The following is a 7,500-nucleotide window of genomic DNA, read 5'->3' on the forward strand; positions in this document are numbered from 1 at the left end:
TTCCAGAAGGCCCACCTGCCTTGGATCGACACCCGGTTAAGAAAAATGAAAAAAGTCCCTCTATTTAATGGAAGTCAGCAACAAAAAGCTGGATTTTTTCTAAGTGTGAAGGAGAGGGTCGCTTCCAGAAGGCCCACCTGCCTTGGATCGACACCCGGTTAAGAAACATGGAAAAAGTCCCTCTATTTGATGGAAGTCAGCAACAAAAAGCTGGAATTTTTCTAAGTGTCAAGGAGGGTGTCGCTTCCAGAAGGCCCACCCGCCTTGGATCGACACCCGGTTAAGAAACATGGAAAAAGTCCCTCTATTTGATGGAAGTCAGCAACAAAAAGCTGGATTTTTTCTAAGTGTCAAGGAGGGTGTCGCTTCCAGAAGGCCCACCCGCCTTGGATCGACACCCGGTTAAGAAACATGGAAAAAGTCCCTCTATTTGATGGAAGTCAGCAACAAAAAGCTGGATTTTTTCTAAGTGTCAAGGAGGGTGTCGCTTCCAGAAGGCCCACCCGCCTTGGATCGACACCCGGTTAAGAAACATGGAAAAAGTCCCTCTATTTGATGGAAGTCAGCAACAAAAAGCTGGATTTTTTCTAAGTGTGAAGGAGAGGGTCGCTTCCAGAAGGCCCACCTGCCTTGGATCGACACCCGGTTAAGAAACATGGAAAAAGTCCCTCTATTTGATGGAAGTCAGCAACAAAAAGCTGGATTTTTTCTAAGTGTCAAGGAGGGTGTCGCTTCCAGAAGGCCCACCCGCCTTGGATCGACACCCGGTTAAGAAACATGGAAAAAGTCCCTCTATTTGATGGAAGTCAGCAACAAAAAGCTGGATTTTTTCTAAGTGTCAAGGAGGGTGTCGCTTCCAGAAGGCCCACCCGCCTTGGATCGACACCCGGTTAAGAAACATGGAAAAAGTCCCTCTATTTGATGGAAGTCAGCAACAAAAAGCTGGATTTTTTCTAAGTGTCAAGGAGGGTGTCGCTTCCAGAAGGCCCACCCGCCTTGGATCGACACCCGGTTAAGAAAAATGAAAAAAGTCCCTCTAGTTAATGGAAGTCAGCAACAAAAAGCTGGAATTTTTCTAAGTGTCAAGGAGGGTGTCGCTTCCAGAAGGCCCACCTGCCTTGGATCGACACCCGGTTAAGAAAAATGAAAAAAGTCCCTCTATTTAATGGAAGTCAGCAACAAAAAGCTGGATTTTTTCTAAGTGTGAAGGAGAGGGTCGCTTCCAGAAGGCCCACCTGCCTTGGATCGACACCCGGTTAAGAAACATGGAAAAAGTCCCTCTATTTGATGGAAGTCAGCAACAAAAAGCTGGATTTTTTCTAAGTGTCAAGGAGGGTGTCGCTTCCAGAAGGCCCACCCGCCTTGGATCGACACCCGGTTAAGAAACATGGAAAAAGTCCCTCTATTTGATGGAAGTCAGCAACAAAAAGCTGGATTTTTTCTAAGTGTCAAGGAGGGTGTCGCTTCCAGAAGGCCCACCCGCCTTGGATCGACACCCGGTTAAGAAACATGGAAAAAGTCCCTCTATTTGATGGAAGTCAGCAACAAAAAGCTGGATTTTTTCTAAGTGTCAAGGAGGGTGTCGCTTCCAGAAGGCCCACCCGCCTTGGATCGACACCCGGTTAAGAAACATGGAAAAAGTCCCTCTATTTGATGGAAGTCAGCAACAAAAAGCTGGATTTTTTCTAAGTGTCAAGGAGGGTGTCGCTTCCAGAAGGCCCACCCGCCTTGGATCGACACCCGGTTAAGAAACATGGAAAAAGTCCCTCTATTTGATGGAAGTCAGCAACAAAAAGCTGGATTTTTTCTAAGTGTCAAGGAGGGTGTCGCTTCCAGAAGGCCCACCCGCCTTGGATCGACACCCGGTTAAGAAACATGGAAAAAGTCCCTCTATTTGATGGAAGTCAGCAACAAAAAGCTGGATTTTTTCTAAGTGTAAAAGTTGGGATTTTTTCTAAGTGTCAACTTTTGGTGTACCAACCCTTCCAAAATAAAGTCGGGATTTTTTCTAAGTGTCAACTTTTGGTGTACCAACCTTTCCAAAATAAAGTGGGGATTTTTTCTAAGTGTCCACTTTTGGTGTACCAACCTTTCCAAAATAAAGTGGGGATTTTTTCTAAGTGTCCACTTTTGGTGTACCAACCTTTCCAAAATAAAGTGGGGATTTTTTCTAAGTGTCAACTTATAAAGTGGGGATTTTTTCTAAGTGTCAACTTATAAAGTGGGGATTTTTTCCAAGTGTCAACTTATAAAGTGGGGATTTTTTCCAAGTGTCAACTTATATAGTCGGGATTTTTTTTCAAAGTGTCAACTTGTAAAGTGGGGATTTTTTCCAAGTGTCTACTTTTGGTTCACCATGCCTTCCAGAGTCAAAGAAGCCCCCGAGTGAGACCCAAAGAACCGGACCGAGTGATGTCATTTGGGGTCCTATTTTCAGTCATTTTGTGGGATTTCGGTGACGCCGAGGAGGGAAGCAGGTGTCAAGGGACAGGGGGGTGCCTGTCCCTTTAAGAAGGCCGGCTTGCCGTGGATCTACACCCGGGTAGGGAATTCAAAACAGGTCCCTCTATTTGCTGGAAGTCAGCACGAAAAAAAGCTGGAAATATGACAGAGTGCCCCAAAAAAAAAAAGAAGCTGCAATGATGGCAGAGTGTCCATGTTGCTGTCCCTTTAGGAAGGCCGGCTCGCCGTGGATCTCCACCCGGGTGGGGAATTCCAAATAGGTCCCTCCATTTGCTGGAAGTGCCCCCCCCAAAAGCTGTCCATTTCCCCAAGTTTTTAAGGGAAACAAAAACCAGGGTTGGGGTTGGATGCATCACACTGTAAGTCTCGGCTGCAGCCAGAAGCAAGTATTAAAAAGGTAGACATCAACCATCATTTAAAAAGGGGAAAACAAATCCATTCATCAATAAATCATATCCAAATTAAAAAAAAGAGGCAGCTCAAAAGAGAGGGTGTGTGTCCAGCAGAAAATAGGCATGATAAACAAAGAGGGCTGGGGTTTGGAGGAGGGCAAAATGTCCCGCAGCCGGCCGCCCGAGTTCCGGGATGCCCAGCACGTCCATAACGCACCCCGCAAAGTCAAACTGGAAGTGGAGGGGAAAAAAGCTGGGAAAGAAGTTGAATGTCCTCAAAGTGTTCCAAAATCAGTCCCACGAGTCCCGCAGCTGGCCACCCGAGTCCAGGGAAGCCCGGCACCTCCGTAACAAGGCCCGCAAAGTCACACTGCAAGTGGGGGAGAAAAGCTGGCATAGTAGCCAAAAGTCCTCAAAGTGTTCAAAAATCAGTCCCCCACCAGCCCCGCAGCTGGCCACCCGAGTCCAGGGACGCCCGGCACAGCCGTAACGCACCCCGCAAAGTCAAACTGCAAGTGGGGGAGAAAAGCTGGGGGAAAATCCAAAAGTCCTCAAAGTTTTCAAAATCCGCACCCGGGACTGAGTCCAGCAAGTCCCCCCGGTCCCAAAAATGCCATTTTTTTCAAAAAATACCCAAAAAATGCGGGGGCCGGATTTCGGAACCGGCGTACCGCTTTCGGCCCGCGTGCCCTAGATTGGAGACCGATGTCAAAAATGGACGCCGGTCGGGTATTTTTTTCCTTGGGGTCTATAGAGAGTAAATCCGGAGGAAAATTGGCCTTACGAGCAAAGGGAGGGATTTTAGGGGGCATAACGTCCAGCCGCGTGCCTCCCGGGTCCCGGGGAAGAGAAAGTCCAGAAAACTCATAAAATCATGCCCAGCATGGAGATCCACAAGTCCCGCCGCAGGCCCGAGGCTTCCCGGGTCCCGGGAATGACCAAAAGACACCCAGGAGTGGACCATCGAAAGTGGGAGGGAAATGGAGGGAAAGTCGGGAAAAAGGTCCAAAATGGGTTGAAAATCATATGATCCCACCCAGGGTAGAGTTCCACAAGTCCCGCAGCGAGCTGCACGAGCCGCAGGAACACCGGGAATGGCCAAAAGGCACCCAGAAGTGAACCAGCGAAAGTGGGGGAAAAATGGAGGAAAAGGAGGAAAAAGTACCAAATTGTTTAAAAATCCTACCCAGGATGGAGTTCCACAAGTCCCGCAGCGAGCTGCACGAGCCGCAGGAACACCGGGAATGACCAAAAGGCACCCAGAAGTGAACCAGCGAAAGTGGGGGAAAAATGGAGGAAAAGGAGGAAAAAGTACCAAATTGTTTAAAAATCCTACCCAGGATGGAGTTCCACAAGTCCCGCAGCGAGCTGCACGAGCCGCAGGAACACCGGGAATGACCAAAAGGCACCCAGAAGTGAACCAGCGAAAGTGGGGGAAAAATGGAGGAAAAGGAGGAAAAAGTGCCAAATTGTTTAAAAATCCTACCCAGGATGGAGTTCCAGAAGCCCTGCAGCGAGCTGCACGAGCCGCAGGAACACCGGGAATGACCAAAAGGCACCCAGAAGTGAACCAGCGAAAGTGGGGGAAAAATGGAGGAAAAGGAGGAAAAAGTACCAAATTGTTTAAAAATCCTACCCAGGATGGAGTTCCACGAGTCCCGCAGCGAGCTGCACGAGCCGCAGGAACACCGGGAATGACCAAAAGGCACCCAGAAGTGAACCATCAAAAGTGGGGGACAATTTGAGAAAAAGTTGGAAAAAGGTCCGAAATTGATTAAAAATCCTACCCAGGATGGAGTTCCAGAAGCCCCGCAGCGAGCTGCACGAGCCGCAGGAACACCGGGAATGACCAAAAGGCACCCAGAAGTGAACCATCAAAAGTGGGGGACAATTTGAGAAAAAGTTGGAAAAAGGTCCGAAATTGATTAAAAATCCTACCCAGGATGGAGTTCCAGAAGCCCCGCAGCGAGCTGCACGAGCCGCAGGAACACCGGGAATGACCAAAAGGCACCCAGAAGTGAACCATCAAAAGTGGGGGACAATTTGAGAAAAAGTTGGAAAAAGGTCCGAAATTGATTAAAAATCCTACCCAGGATGGAGTTCCAGAAGCCCCGCAGCGAGCTGCGCGAGCCGCAGGAACACCGGGAATGACCAAAAGGCACCCAGAAGTGAACCATCAAAAGTGGGGGACAATTTGAGAAAAAGTTGGAAAAAGGTCCGAAATTGATTAAAAATCCTACCCAGGATGGAGTTCCACAAGTCCCGCAGCGAGCTGCACGAGCCGCAGGAACACCGGGAATGACCAAAAGGCACCCAGAAGTGAACCATCAAAAGTGGGGGACAATTTGAGAAAAAGTTGGAAAAAGGTCCGAAATTGATTAAAAATCCTACCCAGGATGGAGTTCCAGAAGCCCCGCAGCGAGCTGCGCGAGCCGCAGGAACACCGGGAATGACCAAAAGGCACCCAGAAGTGAACCATCAAAAGTGGGGGACAATTTGAGAAAAAGTTGGAAAAAGGTCCGAAATTGATTAAAAATCCTACCCAGGATGGAGTTCCACAAGTCCCGCAGCGAGCTGCACGAGCCGCAGGAACACCGGGAATGACCAAAAGGCACCCAGAAGTGAACCATCAAAAGTGGGGGACAATTTGAGAAAAAGTTGGAAAAAGGTCCGAAATTGATTAAAAATCCTACCCAGGATGGAGTTCCAGAAGCCCCGCAGCGAGCTGCGCGAGCCGCAGGAACACCGGGAATGACCAAAAGGCACCCAGAAGTGAACCATCAAAAGTGGGGGACAATTTGAGAAAAAGTTGGAAAAAGGTCCGAAATTGATTAAAAATCCTACCCAGGATGGAGTTCCAGAAGCCCCGCAGCGAGCTGCGCGAGCCGCAGGAACACCGGGAATGACCAAAAGGCACCCAGAAGTGAACCATCAAAAGTGGGGGACAATTTGAGAAAAAGTTGGAAAAAGGTCCGAAATTGATTAAAAATCCTACCCAGGATGGAGTTCCACAAGTCCCGCAGCGAGCTGCACGAGCCGCAGGAACACCGGGAATGACCAAAAGGCACCCAGAAGTGAACCATCAAAAGTGGGGGACAATTTGAGAAAAAGTTGGAAAAAGGTCCGAAATTGATTAAAAATCCTACCCAGGATGGAGTTCCAGAAGCCCCGCAGCGAGCTGCGCGAGCCGCAGGAACACCGGGAATGACCAAAAGGCACCCAGAAGTGAACCATCAAAAGTGGGGGACAATTTGAGAAAAAGTTGGAAAAAGGTCCGAAATTGATTAAAAATCCTACCCAGGATGGAGTTCCACAAGTCCCGCAGCGAGCTGCACGAGCCGCAGGAACACCGGGAATGACCAAAAGGCACCCAGAAGTGAACCATCAAAAGTGGGGGACAATTTGAGAAAAAGTTGGAAAAAGGTCCGAAATTGATTAAAAATCCTACCCAGGATGGAGTTCCAGAAGCCCCGCAGCGAGCTGCACGAGCCGCAGGAACACCGGGAATGACCAAAAGGCACCCAGAAGTGAACCATCAAAAGTGGGGGACAATTTGAGAAAAAGTTGGAAAAAGGTCCGAAATTGATTAAAAATCCTACCCAGGATGGAGTTCCACAAGTCCCGCAGCGAGCTGCACGAGCCGCAGGAACACCGGGAATGACCAAAAGGCACCCAGAAGTGAACCATCAAAAGTGGGGGACAATTTGAGAAAAAGTTGGAAAAAGGGCCGAAATTGTTTAAAAATCCTACCCAGGATGGAGTTCCAGAAGCCCCGCAGTGAGCTGCCCGAGCCGCAGGAACACCGGGAATGACCAAAAGATACCCAGGAGTGAACCAGCCAAAGTGGGGGACAATTTGAGAAAAAGTTGGAAAAAGGTCCGAAATTGTTTAAAAATCCTACCCAGGATGGAGTTCCAGAAGTCCCGCAGCGAGCTGCGCGAGCTCCGGGACCCCCGGGAATGACCAAAAGATACCCAGGAGTGAACCAGCGAAAGTGGGGGACAATTTGAGAAAAAGTTGGAAAAAGGGCCGAAATTGTTTAAAAATCCTACCCAGGATGGAGTTCCAGAAGCCCCGCAGTGAGCTGCCCGAGCCGCAGGAACACCGGGAATGACCAAAAGATACCCAGGAGTGAACCAGCCAAAGTGGGGGACAATTTGAGAAAAAGTTGGAAAAAGGTCCGAAATTGTTTAAAAATCCTACCCAGGATGGAGTTCCAGAAGCCCCGCAGCGAGCTGCGCGAGCTCCGGGACCCCCGGGAATGACCAAAAGATACCCAGGAGTGAACCAGCGAAAGTGGGGGACAATTTGAGAAAAAGTTGGAAAAAGGTCCGAAATTGTTTAAAAATCCTACCCAGGATGGAGTTCCAGAAGTCCCGCAGCGAGCTGCGCGAGCTCCGGGGCCCCCGGGAATGACCAAAAGATACCCAGGAGTGAACCAGCCCAAGTGGGGGACAAATGGAAGAAAAGCCGGGCCAAGTCCAAAAAAGTTGGATTTTTTGCCAAAGTGTCAACATGCGTGATTTTGTCAGAGTGTCCACTTTTGGGATTTTTTCTAAGTCCAACAACGAGAGAGGCCTGGCCTCCAGCCTGTCTAGCCTCTTCCATGAGACACTTAGAAAAAATCCCGTGCAAAAAAAGTGGA

The sequence above is a fragment of the Nerophis ophidion genome, unplaced genomic scaffold (genome assembly GCF_033978795.1).
Source record: "Nerophis ophidion isolate RoL-2023_Sa unplaced genomic scaffold, RoL_Noph_v1.0 HiC_scaffold_84, whole genome shotgun sequence".
Lineage (NCBI taxonomy): Eukaryota > Metazoa > Chordata > Actinopteri > Syngnathiformes > Syngnathidae > Nerophis > Nerophis ophidion.